We start from the raw sequence: 15,879 nt of genomic DNA on the forward strand, positions 1-15,879 counted from the left end.
GCAGATCTGAAGAAAACAGCCCAGCCCTTTTCTTATCATCTACCAGAGATGACAGACTCTAAAAACTCAATGGCACTTTCGATAACTTCTAACAAGAGCTGGGACTTGCCTGGCTCCATTTGTCTGGTCAAGGCTGTATTTCTGTGATTTATCCCATGGAGGTTTTCAGCAGAACCTTACACTTAGTGTCTAAATTAATGATATTCCTTCCTTTTTGCCATGACAAAAACCACTCTTCACTATATACTTTATGCTAAAGTTTTTGTCATGGACATATTCTGTAAAAGCTTTTTCAGCTTCGTCATTTTGACAAGCTGATTCCATTAAATCCTTCATGGTGATCGCTTTTGTATGGTGCGGGTAGGAGACACTGTTTGCTTGTGTGATTTTCCCTTCTTTGGAACAAGAAAACAGTGATCAACTGCAAGGTTACGTGGTATAGCTTATCTCTGTCCTTTCCAGAGCAAAATATATTTTGAGGAAATACAAGCATTTCGGATAGAGCAATCTTAGCAATTGGCCTGTGGTTATTAGTGTAGTACAGAACTTTTCCTGCAGGCTCTTTCAGGATGTAGACAGAAACTCAACAGGTTGGTTTGTTAATATCTGTGTCTATTAAAGAGCTCAGGCCACAGAAGACATTTCTCCCCACTGCGTTCCTCACTGTTTCACCTGCGCTGACATGGAAACAGTTGAGTGTTTTGACAAAGGACAACCTTCTTAGTTGTTCTCAAGTACGTGATTAACTCAAAATCCTCTGGTGAAATTTCACCACAGCGTGGCAATATCTTTGTCAGATACCTTGTGCTATCTGAGGTACCAAATGAGCCTGGACAACTATTGCTGGCTCTGCCCCTGCCATAGTGGTAACTGCTAGGCATTGGTGATAAAAGCTACAGATGATAAATTAGAGATATGATAATGAAAAAAAAAGATTGTTAATTTTTAAATTAGTTAATTTTTTAATTTTTAAATTCATCCCCTCAGGTGAGGAAGAGAGTTATTTTAACCTCAGGTTTGTGACATGAGAAAACTAAGATTTTGTGACTAAAGTGGAGTTTAGGTGAGGGACCAGATCCCACAAAATCTGTCCCGAGCACCTAGGTGTGCTTTTTTATCTGCCCTTGCTGCAGACTGACACAGTACCTCTTTGCTCTGTTTCTGATGAAGCCTGTAGAAGTTTTCATACTGACTTCAGTGATGGGCATGACCACTGGTCTTTTCAAGCTAACTGTCAGAACAGAATAGCATTGCATACAGCCAGCTTTTGCATAAAAAGAAAAAAGAAATCTCAGTAGGCTGCCAAGGGTATTCAAGCATCTCAGATTCCTTAAAGTATTTATCCTTGCCACAAACAAAAAGCAAATTTTAAAGCCTTTTTTTTCTTGCCACCTGCTAATGGCTGTACCATCCTTCCTTTTCCAGAGCATTTCCACAAATACTCATATTTCTCAGGCTGACAGCTTTCTGATCCCCAAGACTGAATAGCTGGTTATCTTGGCTTCCCATCTTATGTAGAGTTTATCTCCCTCATTTAAAACAGAAAAAGCACCGTCCGCATGCACTGACTATTATCCTGGTTGGGTTGTTAAAGTTACTGTAATGCTGACTTTATTTTCTGTAACAGTTCTGAACAAAATGTTTCCTTTGAAAGGTCTCAGACCTCTATCCTCCCAACTCCTAATCACAGTAATAACCAACCTCAAGGAGTCATTAGTGAAAACTCAAACAATATCTTGTAACAAGTCAGCTATGAAGAAATTGGCATAGTTTATCTCTTTGATTCGTGTTCTTATGAAAATAATGGGTTGCAAAATAAAGCTAGCATTGCTCTTGTGCTATACAGTATCCCTACTATCCCTTCAATCTGATTCTTTCATCTTCCACCCACTGATCTCCCAAACTAACATGGAATGTAACTCTGCAATAGCTTTACAAGATAGAGTTTGTCTATAGAAGTGATATGCTCTTACACTATAATGCCAGTTTATTGTGCTCCTTCTTAAACTGACTCACCTGTGAACATCCTTTTAATTTCTGTAACCTGTTGCAATTTTAGATAAGCTGGGAAGATGTTATAATGATTATGTTCAAGCCCAGCCTATACAGAAAGGTTTAGTTTTCTGAAGCATTTAGATGCAACAAACTATGTAAACTGAATTTGGATAAGTTCTTGGAATTGTTTGCTTCTGATTTTGTCTTTGTGAAATAGACATTATGCTTTGTAGGGAAGCTGATAAATAATGTAAACTATGGCTTGCCACTAAGAAACTGTAAAATCTTTGTATCTGCTGTTCGGTTTGGCTTCAGTAATCAAAGAGATCAGCTTTTCTTCATTGAAAGCAGTAGGCAGATGGCTTTTCAGGTTTCTTTAAGGATTTTTATTCTCACTTGATGTGGTTCAAACTGTAAACTGGATATGAAAAGATAAGAGACCATTTTTCAGTTTTGCTTTATAGATTAGAATAGCTTGATTAGAAGGGACTGACATGGCTCAAGTTCAACTGCCTGACCAAGTTAGGGCTAATTGAAAACTAAAGCATATTTTCGAGGGTATTGTCCAAATGCCTCCTGAACACTGACAGGCATGGGATATCAACCCCCTCCCTAGAAAGCCTGTTCTAGCATTTCACTGCTCTCAAAGTAAATCAGTTTTTCCTAACGTCCAGTCTGAACCTCCCTTGGCACAGCTTTGTGCCATTCTCATGCATCCTATCATTCAGCATTGAATCAACTTCCATTCTTTCATTTATTCATTTCCCATGAAATGGGAATAAGGACAATTCCTCCTGTATAACAAAAGGTAACATTAATCTTGTTGGTGACATTTTTTTTATAAATCAAGCTCATGAGATATTCATACTGAACTCCGAGAGCTTCAAGTCATATTAGTTCCCCTCTAAATGGGCTGTATTGATTTGGCTGAACTATACTGATTTTTAGATAACTGGAAAGCTTGGAAAAGCTCCCAAAACCCTCAAATATTCTTGAAGATCATCCCATCATTCTGTAATGGTGGTGGTGGTCCAAAGGTAATGCCTCCTATTTATTTCCTTGAAAACTACAGCAGATAGTTGTAGTGACCTGCTGTCGCTACTGCTGAAACACACCACCTATCACTTTACTGTGCTCACATCCACTGTTTGGTCTCATCAGTGTCCAGCAAGCATTGATGAATGTCAATGGGTGCAACTTCTACATGGAGGAATTCAATCCCATGCCTTTGTTTCATGCCATTTTGTCAGACTGCCCTTCTGCTGCCATCTGTTACACAGCAACAAAATGTAAGGGAATATTGGTTCAGCCTCTACTGCCATACCACCAGCTTTAGCCTCTGACATTGTGGGCCAGCATAATAACACAGAAGGCATTACTTTCAGAGCGGCCCTTGTATTATTCCATTTGTTGATTGGGTCAGCAAATGAAATTGCCTGGCTGAGGTACTTCAGGATGGCTTGGTGTCTTATGAAAAAGAAGTTCAGGACTGGAACAGTGTCACTTCAGAGAATGAAACCTTTTGGAAAAGGTGCTAGGGACTTACAGTGTGGTTTCTTTTATATTATGTCTGACAGAAACGCACACCTTTTGTTTTCAATTACATTTTGTAATAATTTGATTCAATCAAAAGTCTAGTGTTGCTCTCTATTTGTATTATCAAATGGTTTCTCCAGGTAAGGACAAAGATTAGTGGCCAGCTGAACCACCTGGCTATCAGCACTCAAACCCCCCTTTCTGTAGGGTCATGAGGGTCACAGAGAGAGATACATGATCAAACAAGGAATGAAGGAGGGAGGTGATACAGATAAATTAGCAGTAGCACTTAAGTTTAGGGACAGGATCAGATGCAGTGTAAGAAGATCAGACTCTGATTAGAGACTGCCTTCTTACTTCTTCTGCCAGTCATCCCCATCTAAAGAAAATGAAGAATTCAGTTCCCCTGAAACTCAGTTTTCAGGGCACGTGTCACAAAACTAACTGCATGCTATAGAGCACATTGTTCTCATACCAAATAAAAAAGGGAAAGCATTGTTCCCAGGAGCTGTTTTAGAGGATCTTTATAAGATAGTTTTGATTTATTTTAATAAGCAGAGAACAAAAAGAAGCAAGTGAAAAATAATTTTCCAAGTATTGATTATGGCATCTTAGAAAAAAAAGTTGGTTCTCCTTCTGGAAAATCCAGAAAGGGCACATATTTAACCTGTCTTTATGGGCACTGAGGGCTTAATGTTTCACACACTAGTGCAGCTGCATAACCCTGGTGACTTCAGTGGGTCTGCAGGGGTTTACATGGGAATGACATACTTTCTGTAATGCTTTTTGTCTAGTTCCAAGTGTTTGTGTTTAAAGCAGTACAACTGTTGAAAAAAAAAAAAAAAAAAGAGCACAAACCATATGATTATGGATTTGAAATCCTTACAACTTTCAAAATGATCTCGCTGCTGCTTTGCTCCTGATTTAACAGTCACCCTCATATTCAAGTCCTAAAACACTGCACAGAGTACACAGATCTCTCCAAAAAGAGCAAGCCAGATTTTTCAAGTGCAGTGTAAGACCAGCCTGGGGCCTCTCAGACTTTGCATTACCCCTCCCAGCTCCCCTGCAGCCCCCCAGCTAGCCAGGCTTAGCAGTACCCCCCACTCCATCCCACTGTGTTAGCTCAGCTTTGTGATGCTTACAAACTCAGTGCCCTTTAGTTCTGATCTGCAGTGCCTTCAGGGAAAAATGATATATCGGAGTAGTTATGTCCCAAATTGAATGTTAGTCAAATGTTAAAATGAAAGAAATATTATGGAAAGTCAGCATGTCTCACTTTGGAAATAAATTACGTAAAGTACACTGGAGTGTCATGGCTCTTGGGACCACATATGATCCAAAGATAGCATTTAGAGGAGTGATCACAACATTGCTAGATTTATCAGATCATCATAGAGGAACATTAATACCCAGAAAGAAAATAACAATTAGCAACAGAAAGCTCCCAACCAATAACTTAAACTCATTTTCCAAGGTCAATTCCTCATATTAGTAACCTATTTATATGTATCACTAGAGTTTATAGCAATTATCTCGTTATTAATAGAAGACAACAAGCCCAACTTCACTAATTGCTTTACTTAATACAGACGCATTTGGTTCATAGAACCGTGCTTCTTCAACTTTACATTTCAGTTAACTTAAATGTAGTCTAATTAAATGGTATGGTGTTATGTGATGGTACTTTCTTATTCTCTGTAGTCTGACTTCTTTGGCACTGCTGAGTTGAGAATGGCTATCTGGGTGTAGGTTAAAGGAATGTGGACCCTAGACCAGAGCTGCAAACCTCCAAGTGGGGGAAGTAGAAGATCTGCTTCTCTGTGCATCTCGCAGGAAGGGGAACATGACTTGATGTGGCTATAGTGTGCAACAAGGGATCCAGCTTGTTAGCTGCCAGATTGACCATGTGCCTCAGAATAACAAATTGACTTACATCCATGTGCAGAGCTAATGTTTCGGATGCAATTAATACCTTTATGGTTTGATACTGAAAGACGCATAACCTTTAGATAGATATCCTTGCATGTTTAAGTAGACAGGTGTTACAGTTTCTTCTATCTAAGGTTTTCATCTGTTTAAGGACTGTTGCTTGTGTGGGGGCCTTCCTTCTGCAGGTAGGCGGTGCTGTGTGAGGCTGCAGCTGTGACATAGCAGCCAACCAACCAAACCTCCTGGTTTACCTTATTTTTACAAATTCTTCAGATGTAGTCAGTAGTTACAGTTGTTGAATGTTACATATAATACCATCTCATGCCAACTTGAACTCAGGATCCAAGCTTAAAATGCTATGTTTAAAATATAAAACAAGAATGTATTCAACCCCACTTTTTTTTTTTTCTTTTCTTTTTTTTTTTTTTTTTTTTTTTTTGCTTTTTGCTCATTTAGCTCTCATTTTGCTGAACCTTTTACAGCAACTGCTGTTAAAGCTGTAACGTGCTGTTGCTTCCGAGAGTTCTCCTGCTCTTCTTTGAAAGAAGTTTTCCTCAGAGGTGCTTTGTATGGAGACTTTTCTTGTCTGAAGTTCTTCTTAGGGAGCTGGAGACCTCCAATGGATGTTAATTAGAGTTCAGTCTGCAGATGTAAGAGATTCCTTTTCTTATTTCATCTACCTCATTGCTTTCACTGAGAACAGCTGGTAGGACTTACTTCGGGCTGAGTTACCTGAGGAATGAAACAGCTCCTTCATGGCTTTTTGTTTAGCTTACAGAAACATGAAAGTTCAATTTTCGATTGAATTGTTTTTTTGTCTTATCAAAACATATTATCCACCCTTGCTGGCAAACAGTGTGTGTTGAAAAATCTATTCCATCAAGAATTTTCTCATGTATTTTCTAGTTAAGGGTCTGCAAAATTTTTGTTTGTTTGTTTGCTTTTTAATGTATTTGTGTGTGTGTGCATGCATAGCACTTATTTGAAGTATCCTTTTCCCCTTGCATACTTCTAAATTTGAAAAAGGCAAGGCTATTTTAACTATCCTTAATTGAAAAAGAAACAAAAGAACCCTCTCCTTTTATTACACTTTCTAGTCCAGATTTAACAATCTTAAGTAATAAATTATATACCAATTAAAGAAAACATTAGATATGTATTCATAAACCCACAATAATATGTGGTAAGATAAACCGCAAGGTTTTCTGTCGTCAAGTTTAAGAGTGAAATAAAAAGTCAGTTACCCTTTCCTCTGTCAAGCAAACTGCCTTTGGAAGATGAGTAATGGGCATATTCTCATTAATTACATTCCAAAATTTTTCTCAGATCATTGTTGCATTCTTAATACAACCACTAGTTGCGTATTTATTTCATTAGAAGTATACATGCCTATAGAATCAAGTTTTTTGGTGATACATAACCAAAGTACTTGTGGAAGTATGCTCCAGTGTATGGCAATATACCTTAATTCTAACATGTACAAAAACTCCTTAGCATTTTTAAAGATCATTTTATCTTGATTCTCCTGAATAGTAAGCTAAGACTTGATATATGACCATATAACTGTCCCTCAAGCTCAAGTCGCAGTATTGCCTTCCATTTGTGCTTTTTCACTGGAATAAGCTGTCAATTGTAAAACCATCTCAGTTCGTCACTTTCCTAGCTCTAACTAAACAGAATGATGTTTATTTCCTTTCTTACTAGATAGAGCAGCCAGCCCTTCTCTTAATACTTGTATGAATGAATGAATTCACAGCTATGAGGGCTGCACAGTGGCATCGTCCCTGTTCTCATAGGCACACAGAAGTAAAGATGCCTAATTAATCCTTTGAGAAAACTATTGATTTCAAAGAAAGCAGGATGGGGCTTCTGAGGAGGTCAGGATTTGCAGAATCCTGAATGTTTCTACCTGAATTTTCAGGTAGAAACAGGTCTTCTGGCCTGTTCCCATGCTTTAGCACACGGCTTAAGTAGATGTCATTATCAGTCCCCAAGCAGATACCATTGTGCAATGAGGACTGTTAATACAGAGGAAAATGAAATTCTAGATACTTGGGTAGTTAAAATAGGCATCACCTCAAGAAGCATGAATATATTTAAAAAAAATAGTTGAAGTTCCTCCATATGTTGCCATGTAACTTTCGCTGATGAGGTTCCCTGCCTCATGTGCTGTCTGAGGCTGAAGTGTTCTCATATGTCTGGTATCATAGTATGAAAGAATGGTTTGCGTTGGAAGGAACCTTAAATACCATTTAGATTCAACCTCCTGCAGTGGGCAGAGACACTTCCTGCTCATCCAGGTTGCTTAAAGACACATCCAACCTGCCCTTGAATACCTCCAGAAATGGGCATCCGCAGCTTTTCTGCACAGCGTGTGCCATTGCCTCACCACACTATGAGTAAAGAATTTGTTCCTAAAATGTAATCTGTATCATCTACCCTCTTTTTGTTTAAAACCATTAAACCTTTTCCTATCGCTACAGACCCTGGTAAAAATCTTTCTTATAAGCTCCTTTAAGTTTTGAAAGACCACTTTGAAGTCTCCCCTGAGAGAGCCTCTTCTCTAGGCTGAACAAGACCAGCTCCGTTAGCCTTTCTTGGAGGGAGATTCTCTAGTCCTCCGATCATCCTTGTGGCTTCCTCTGGACACTCTCCAACACTGTCATGTCTTTCTTGTGCTGTGGACACCAGAGCTGTATGCTAACATTTAACTGCCTTCCTGTGTATTTTTATAATTAATTCTAATACTAAAGCAATTTGCATTTCTGGATTCCTCAGCAAGATGATTGAAAGGTGATTTAATTGTACAGCACTGCCAAGGTGATTGTTGGCTATAGCATGAGTTAATGTGGAGGTAATAGGAGATATCACAGGGACTAAGATTTTTCTGGCCATTAGCAAAGGTGACTTCAAAAAGCAAACGATAATTAGCATGGGTTTCACTGAACCAAGTTTCCATCTGCTGCTATTCACTGGATTTTGAGCTGCTCCCCTTTGCTCTCCTATTAAAGATTTGCATGTATTTTCTTGTGTTCCCAGTGAAAAGGACACTTAGGGGAAAAGGATATAAATCAACAAATAACAATGTAACCTGCAGAAATATAAATCTATGTAGATTAATCCATGTTTCCTAAATTGCATACTGGATTGTAATTCAATCAAAGGGTATGGGTCTTGTGACGTTTATGAACATTTATGGATAGCATGAGTGCTCAGATTAAAATGTCAAACCTGGTATTCAGTTTAGAATCACATATTATTGTTGCTCATTAATATATAAAAACAACAATTATATCCACTGAAATCCTCAATTTAATTTTGTTGTAATCTGTCTGCTTTGTCAGAGATGCAGTGTAGCCTCTCTGCCCCCTCAGATCGTTTTCAGGGCTCCACTGAATTTCAGATGGAAGTCTCCCATTCTACTGTTTTTTTTGCAGCACAGCACTGGTTCAGTTTGGCCTCCTTTGAACTGAGGGGTTCTGTACTAACTAAATTATTGTCTTCATCCACCACTGGGACTGAATTGTAGTTCATATACAGAGAAGGTAAAGTGCCTCCAGGAGGAGAGGTATGGCCAGACTCTGTGTCTTAGATTCAATATGCTTGGTAGGTGGCATGTGATAAAGCTCTCCCCTTTGCCACTTCCGTATTGGTAAAGAGTGAAATTGTTTTGAGGTAAAAACACTCCGGTTGGAATTATCTGAATCCATCTGCAGTTCTTCCTGTTTGAAGTGGTCCATAATTTATAAAGCTGTTGAATGAATAACATTTCTCATCTTGGTAGTGTTACGTCTGAGAGATCCTGAATCGTTTTCACAAATGGAGCAGAATTGCTGTTCTGATGGCTAACTGAAGCCATTTAGTGAATAAATTGTTAGAAGCAACTAGATTCGAATTTCAGAAAGAACTCTGGCAGCTAAGATGTTAATTCCCTTGAAAGTAAGTGGTACTTGTGCTAACAAAGGTTAAAAAATTTCAAGTCCTCAGGTGGTTTACAGCCAAAATTGTACCAACTTCCACTAAAATTTGACATGAACGCCTGTCTCCTTGAAAATTATATTTAGATTCATAAATCAATTACCTGCTTACATAGCATAACTAATATGACTGGATTTTACCATCTAACTATCCATAAGTAGAAATTCTTCAGCATTTAGGAGACTAATTCTTAATAAAATCCTTGAGAGATTCCTAAATATCCTTAAGGTTTATGTCTTACTTGTCTTTTTGCCTTTGTGATTTAAATGGCATATATTCACACAGCTGAGAAAGTGGGCAGAATCTGCCCACAATGAATCAAGATCAGATTTAAGATTAGCCGCTGGCTATCATGTCCAATGGCCAAAACAGCTTCCAAGTAATAATGATTAATTAACACTAGGAATTGAATATGAAAAAGATCAGTGGATTCCTTTTGTCTACCCCATGAAATAGAGCAATACTGGGTGGAAAACAAATGGCAGAGAGACTGGTACTTATTCTGCCTATAGTACAAAGAACTAAGAAAAATAGTCAGCTTTCTCATACTTCATTTTTTATGTATTATGCAATAGTATACATTGAAATCCACTGTGTTAATATAATGTAATTAGGTTAAGTATGTCTCTTGTGACAAACAGTGTGGTATGATGAAAAGTTTCAACCCAGCATTTTAATGGTTCAGGTTCTGCTCATGGTTTCAATTAAGTCTGAAAGATTGCACGGGGCACTGAGAAGAGAATTTGGCCCACTTATCTCCAGCATACGTGTGCTACAGTTATCTAACCTGGAACGAAACATAGTTTCCTCAGACACATTTTGTTTTTCAAATACTTTACATGGAAAGTTTTGGGGTTTTTTAAATATATTTTTAAAATAAAACTTGTAATCAAGTATCTAAACCAATTACGATCATTTAAAAAGTTATGGTGTTTCAGTTCTGGTGATTCGCCAGATTCTGGTTTGCAGATTCCAGTATGTTCTGCTTGTCCAGGCTTACCCTACAGTTTTAATTGGGTATGACAGTCTTGTTCATTCCTTACAGCAAAATCTATGGTAATGTTGGTGTAAGTCATTACTCAGCACCTCCAGAGTCTCAGGCCATAATTTGTAGAATTCTTTGGCATCCTTGTTTTTAAAGTTGCTTGACGCTTTTCCTTAAGAGAACTTGTTTTATATCGCTTATAATACAGCCAAAGTCTAACCACTGGGCTGAAATTTTCCATTCTGTGTTTTTTTTCCCATGCTGGATGCCTCCCACTTTTTCTTCTTATTTTTTTTTTCTATTTTCTTTCTTTTTTATTTTTTTTCTTTTTTGCTCTGGGACTCCAAGGCACATTCTTTGGCTCAGACCTCTTGTCTAAGGTTCTTCCATGGTGCAGCTCACTGTCCCAGCTGCCCAAAACCCTGAAAAAATTAATTCCCGGCTACCAGCCACTGCAGTCCTTTTCATACAGTTGTGTCTGTGGGCTTCATGCTTAAATCTCCAGGAGCATTCTAAAAGGCAAATAAGGGATGCATGCTTAGCAAAGCAGGGTTTTTTCTACCAGAATTTCCCTGTTAATTTTCATCAGTTATGGATTTTTGAAAAATAACAGTGATGTGCTCTCCCCCATGCTGACTATGTCCATCTTATTCCATCTTGGGGCACTTCAGCTTTTCAGTGGGCAGCATCCATCTTCTCATCTGTCTCATGCAAGTCTTTCATATGTGTGCGAATAATCAGTTCCCTCTTCTTTAAAAAGAAATTTTGCAGTCAAATAGGGCCTCTCTGGGTGGCCTATCCAATAAATGCTATAAGCATCTTGTTTGCTGCCTTGCAGTTCTTATGATTCTCTCTGTTCTTTGCTGTATTTCTTCTACCACCACTGCTGGATGACCTAACATGAGATAAGCATACGTGCTTTCTCTTGCACTCATCTCTAACACGCCCATAATTCCCACAAATAATAGCTACAGCTCCGAAGAAATTTTCTACTTGCCTTCCTTCTTTCTCTCCTGTGACAGCTCCTCCTTTTTCTTCACTATCTCAACTTAGGTTTGTACTTCTGTGAATATTTTTAATTGCTTTGAGTAATGAGCTAATCTCCTTGTAATTGGCAGGAGACGATAGACGAGGGCCACGGCTTGACTTAAGTACTAGAGTGCACCATAAGGATCCCATGGTCTTTATGCACTGTGCTCCTGGTACCCTGCTCAGCAATCTGTTGGAGAATGCAGTCTGTTCTGACTGCCGGAATTTCTTTCAGCTTGGAAGGCAGAACCAGACTGATTCATAGTCTTTGTCAAATAGGAGTGTATCTTCTTGTTACAATTCAGAGCATTAGGCTTTGATTCATTTTGTCCATTGCTTCATCCCGTGTTAATATGTTTTGCACAGTTGTTGGCAGTAAAGCTTAGATATTCCTTTGTAGGCTTTGGAAACCAGACCTTTCGTCTACCGAAAGTTTGCAATCCCTTAGCCTTTCTGTTTTGATTCATCCGTTCTCTTCTTGGGGGTCTCAGGGTGACAGATCTGTCAAGTCCAAAAGATACTGTGTTGACAGAAGGAACTAAGACAACACAATTTTCCTGTGCAGCTATCAGCTGTAATGTAAGCATCCTCAGCCCTAATAATATGCCTAACCCCTCTTCTGTGAAGGTCAGGATCAAGAAGACGAGTTCTGTTTTAGAGTCCTGTATCATCTGGCATGGCTGCTAAGAAGGATGCCATTCAAATCTGGCAGTGTTTTTGTGATAAGAGCATTTGTCCATAGGAGCCACAAGCCTATTTCACGGAGGCTGTTGAACAGCCACCAGAGGATATTTAGTCTCTGCTGGCTTGGAATTATCCCAGGACTGAAAAACTCCTTGGCCATTGCCAGTTTTCTCAGCTATATAGTTTTGGGGTCAGGTAATTTCAAAACTTCCAAGATTTATGCAGTTTAAAATTTTTAAACACTTTTTTTTTTTTTTTCTCTCCTGTGGGAACTGCTACCATCTGTGAGGCTCCTCAATCCCTCTTTTATTTTGGTATCATTTAAAGTGCTTATTATCACTTAATTTCATAATTTCCTTTTTTTCTCCCTTTTCTTTACAGATCACTCACAGTCAATTTGTGGCCTTCCTCTGAAGGAACCTTTCCTGACTCCTGTGTAAGTATTTATTACCAAACATTTTATACTTTTATTGATTGAAGTTGTACATTTTGTTCAAGTTCCATTCAGATCAGTACAAAGCATTTGGGAACTCCTCTGTTGCTCCGTATGGCCACAAGATTCAGTACTGAGATGCTGTACTGATGCAGTAGCCTAGAATTTCAATGCAGCATCAGCTTCTGGGACTCAGGCTTAGTAACACTGCGATTGATTGATCTGGAATTGATACGTGCATTTTTGGCTGAGAGTATGTACATATCAATTTGGGGATATATTTGTTGTACAGGGTATTACGCTGTTGAACTCTGATAGTATATAGTAATCCATGCTGTGCAAGAGCTAGGTAAGTGTAAGAAACAGTCAGCTAACATTTCAACCCATCCCTGATGGATACTGTCATGGTGCCAAGGAGCCCTTCCTTATCCCACTCCAGTGTACCTTCCCATCTAGTAGTAATCTACACTTCTTATCTGGGTAGATTAAATATATTGCATTCACTTTGGCACCTAACAGTATCAGAATTAAAAACTTGTTACTAGTTTATTGGAAAAATGTTATGTAGGGGTCTTTTCTTGCCTGTTCTCATTCACTGGGGTTTGGTTGCTGCTACGTAATTTGTCAGGGTAGTGGCTTTCTTTGTTGGAGAAAATACTACATAAATCCACGTAATTGTATTATTAAGACTTAGAACAGGAAGAATTAAAATTTTAATGGTTTGAGGTTTTTTGGTTGTTGTTTTCTTTGAGGGGAATAAGAGATTGAATTTTTGAGAGAGTTTGCTCTTTCCTTCTTTTTTAATTTGCCAAGCTCTAAGCCATGTGATGGTTTTGTGTACTTAGAACAAAAGTTTGCACTTTGCTGAGAGTCTTTAATACATATTGGCAATGAAATCTACTGTATTATAACAATGAAACTTTTTGTTGTGAGATAAGGGTAAATATAGCACTACCATATCATAATATTTACTATAATTAAGTAAAGACAGACCGAAGTTTTCCAGTCCGCCAACCTATTAAGCACTGTTTTCAGGTATTTAAGCTGTATTTAGTGATTGCCAAAAACAATGAGGATTTTTTAATTTAGGATTAGAACTTCATGTCCAAATATGCCTGGACTTTGTGTTACCTCAGATCTCCATTTCACAATTTAAATTCATTCCTACAACCTGCTCAGAGAGGAAAGTAGATGGCTGTTAATATGCTGCCTGGAATTAAAGAAGAAAAACATAGCACAGGAAGAAAAATAGCTCTTTCATATTTGGAAGAGGAATTAAACCTGCAAATTTATGTTCAAGTCGAGTTCTGGTTGTTGAAATTTCTTCAAAGGAATGCTGAAGTGCAAAGGGATATTCTGATTTTTTTTCAGGTGTGTGCTGAAACAAAGAGCTTTCTTTTGCTGATAGAAAACCTAAATTATGTGTGTTTAACATTTAAAGGTGACTTGGTACTTTTGACACGCACAAAGAAATGGCACACTTGCTTCTCCCTCACCCTATGGGCACAAACATGAGCTATGCTTCAGTGACTGCCAAAGGTGGGATGACAATGCCAGCTACCACAGAGATGTATTTGAGCTGACCTCTCATGCCAGTGATGGCCCCATATTTCTTTCTGTTCCCCTTCTCCTTTCATTATAAGGTGTCCCAAATCTGTAATTTACAGCACGCTGTCCCCGTTGTGCTCTGATATATTTGCTGCAAATAAGTAGGAGTCTATGCGCGTGCATAGCTCCCCGTGGCAGTGTCAGGCCTGTGAGACGAGGGGAGCAGAGGCCCCTACAGAATACAACATGGCTTACGTCTAATGTGACATTTATTTGACTCAGAAAGGCAATTGATTAAAGTCCCATCAGACCTTTGCCATCATGTATTATGTATTTATCCAGCAGGGGCGGTTCATAACAGCCCCTGACAAATCCTATTATTTTTGTTGCAGAACTTCATAATATCGATAAAAACTGTTAATGATGCTCAGGGCCTCGAAGTGCGCACTGCTTGTGTTAACACTTCCTGTAGCAGCAACGAGGCCCTTTATGTCTGTGGCAGGAACTGCATGCCATCAGCACTGGTACAAGCACATCAGTACCCATGCTCTGCCTCAGCAGCGTGAGGAATCGTGTACAAGTGTTTGGATGGAAGCAATGAACGAGCTTCATGTTGCATGGAAATCCAGAGCCAAAATCCATCTCAGACAGTGCTTCGCTGTGTGACCACAAATAAACCATTTCTCTGATGTCTGCCTTTGTTTCTTAACCTGTGAAGCAAGACTCATACACCTTCTTGCTCCTTTAAGTCAGGTTTATTCTACAGTTGAGGGCTTCTTTTGCCTCTCCATTCTCAACTGAACAAGCTCCGTAGGATCCTCAATTTATTTCAGGCATGTGTGTAAGTTTGTCCTGTTTATACTGGCTCTCTCCTTTCTCTTAATAAGGTAGATCCTTCAGGTCTCTGATCTTTTAAGTTCTTTTTCATAACAGAAAAAATCAAATTGGACATGTTTGCATTAGAAGCTGTTAATGGTACCTATCAAGCATGTTTCTGATCTGTAGATAATAGTGGATTTGTTCTGTATTCTGCCTCATTTCCCATTGCTTGACTTTCTTCACGTATCTCTACCTACAACTTGATGATTATTCATTGTTCCTCCAGGTTATGTACCTGTCTGTTTATCTGTATGTCATCTGGTTTTCAGAGGTGGAGGGATTTCATGTTTCTCTCTCCTAGGCAGTATTCCCATTTAAGAGGAATATGATTAATCTCTGTTCCACTAGAATGTTCTCAGGAGTTTAAAAGAAGCAGGTGGATTCTTTGTTGAAAATAGACCTTTTAATGGAAGAAAATCATCTAATCACTCTTGAGCCTTTCTATCATATTGTCTATGATGCATAACAGCTATTGACAATACTAAAGTGCTTTGCAGTAAGATAGATAGCTACTAAAAAGAGAGGATACTCTTTTTACTTCTTGAGCACTACCCATTCAGGTGGAACCCATACAATATTGAAGAGTTATCCACTGTTAGCTTTGGGTAAGTGCTTGGAAGAAATGCCCCAAAGTGATCCAGATATAGAGAAGTTGCATGTCATGTTAACCTAATTCCATGAACATCTGTTCATTTCCTTGAAATAGGTTTCTGATGTAGCTGGGGTGAACTCCAACATTATTCCTATTAGATTCTGTGCTGATTCTGATTCTCTTGCTTTGATGTCCTGCTTTAAAAAAAAAAAAAAAAAAAAGCGCCATTTATTCTTCAGCTTCATGAAGACATATTCGGTCAAGTAATGATGACCTAAGGGAAGATGA

General features: G+C 38.6%; 1 protein-coding gene across 22 annotated transcripts in view; it reads left to right on the forward strand.

Moving 5' to 3' along the window:
• The window catches only part of ZBTB20 (zinc finger and BTB domain containing 20), a 468,885-nt gene that overhangs the window by 319,246 nt on the left and 133,760 nt on the right, over positions 1-15,879 (forward strand). For all 22 annotated transcript variants that reach the window (XR_007379433.1, XM_048958187.1, XM_048958158.1 and 19 more), the window contains one exon: positions 12,521-12,575. The gene's annotated coding sequence lies outside the window, so the exon portion shown is untranslated. The remainder of the gene's footprint in view (positions 1-12,520; positions 12,576-15,879) is intronic.

This window comes from Lagopus muta, chromosome 1, assembly GCF_023343835.1.
Source record: "Lagopus muta isolate bLagMut1 chromosome 1, bLagMut1 primary, whole genome shotgun sequence".
Classification (NCBI taxonomy): Eukaryota; Metazoa; Chordata; class Aves; order Galliformes; family Phasianidae; genus Lagopus; species Lagopus muta.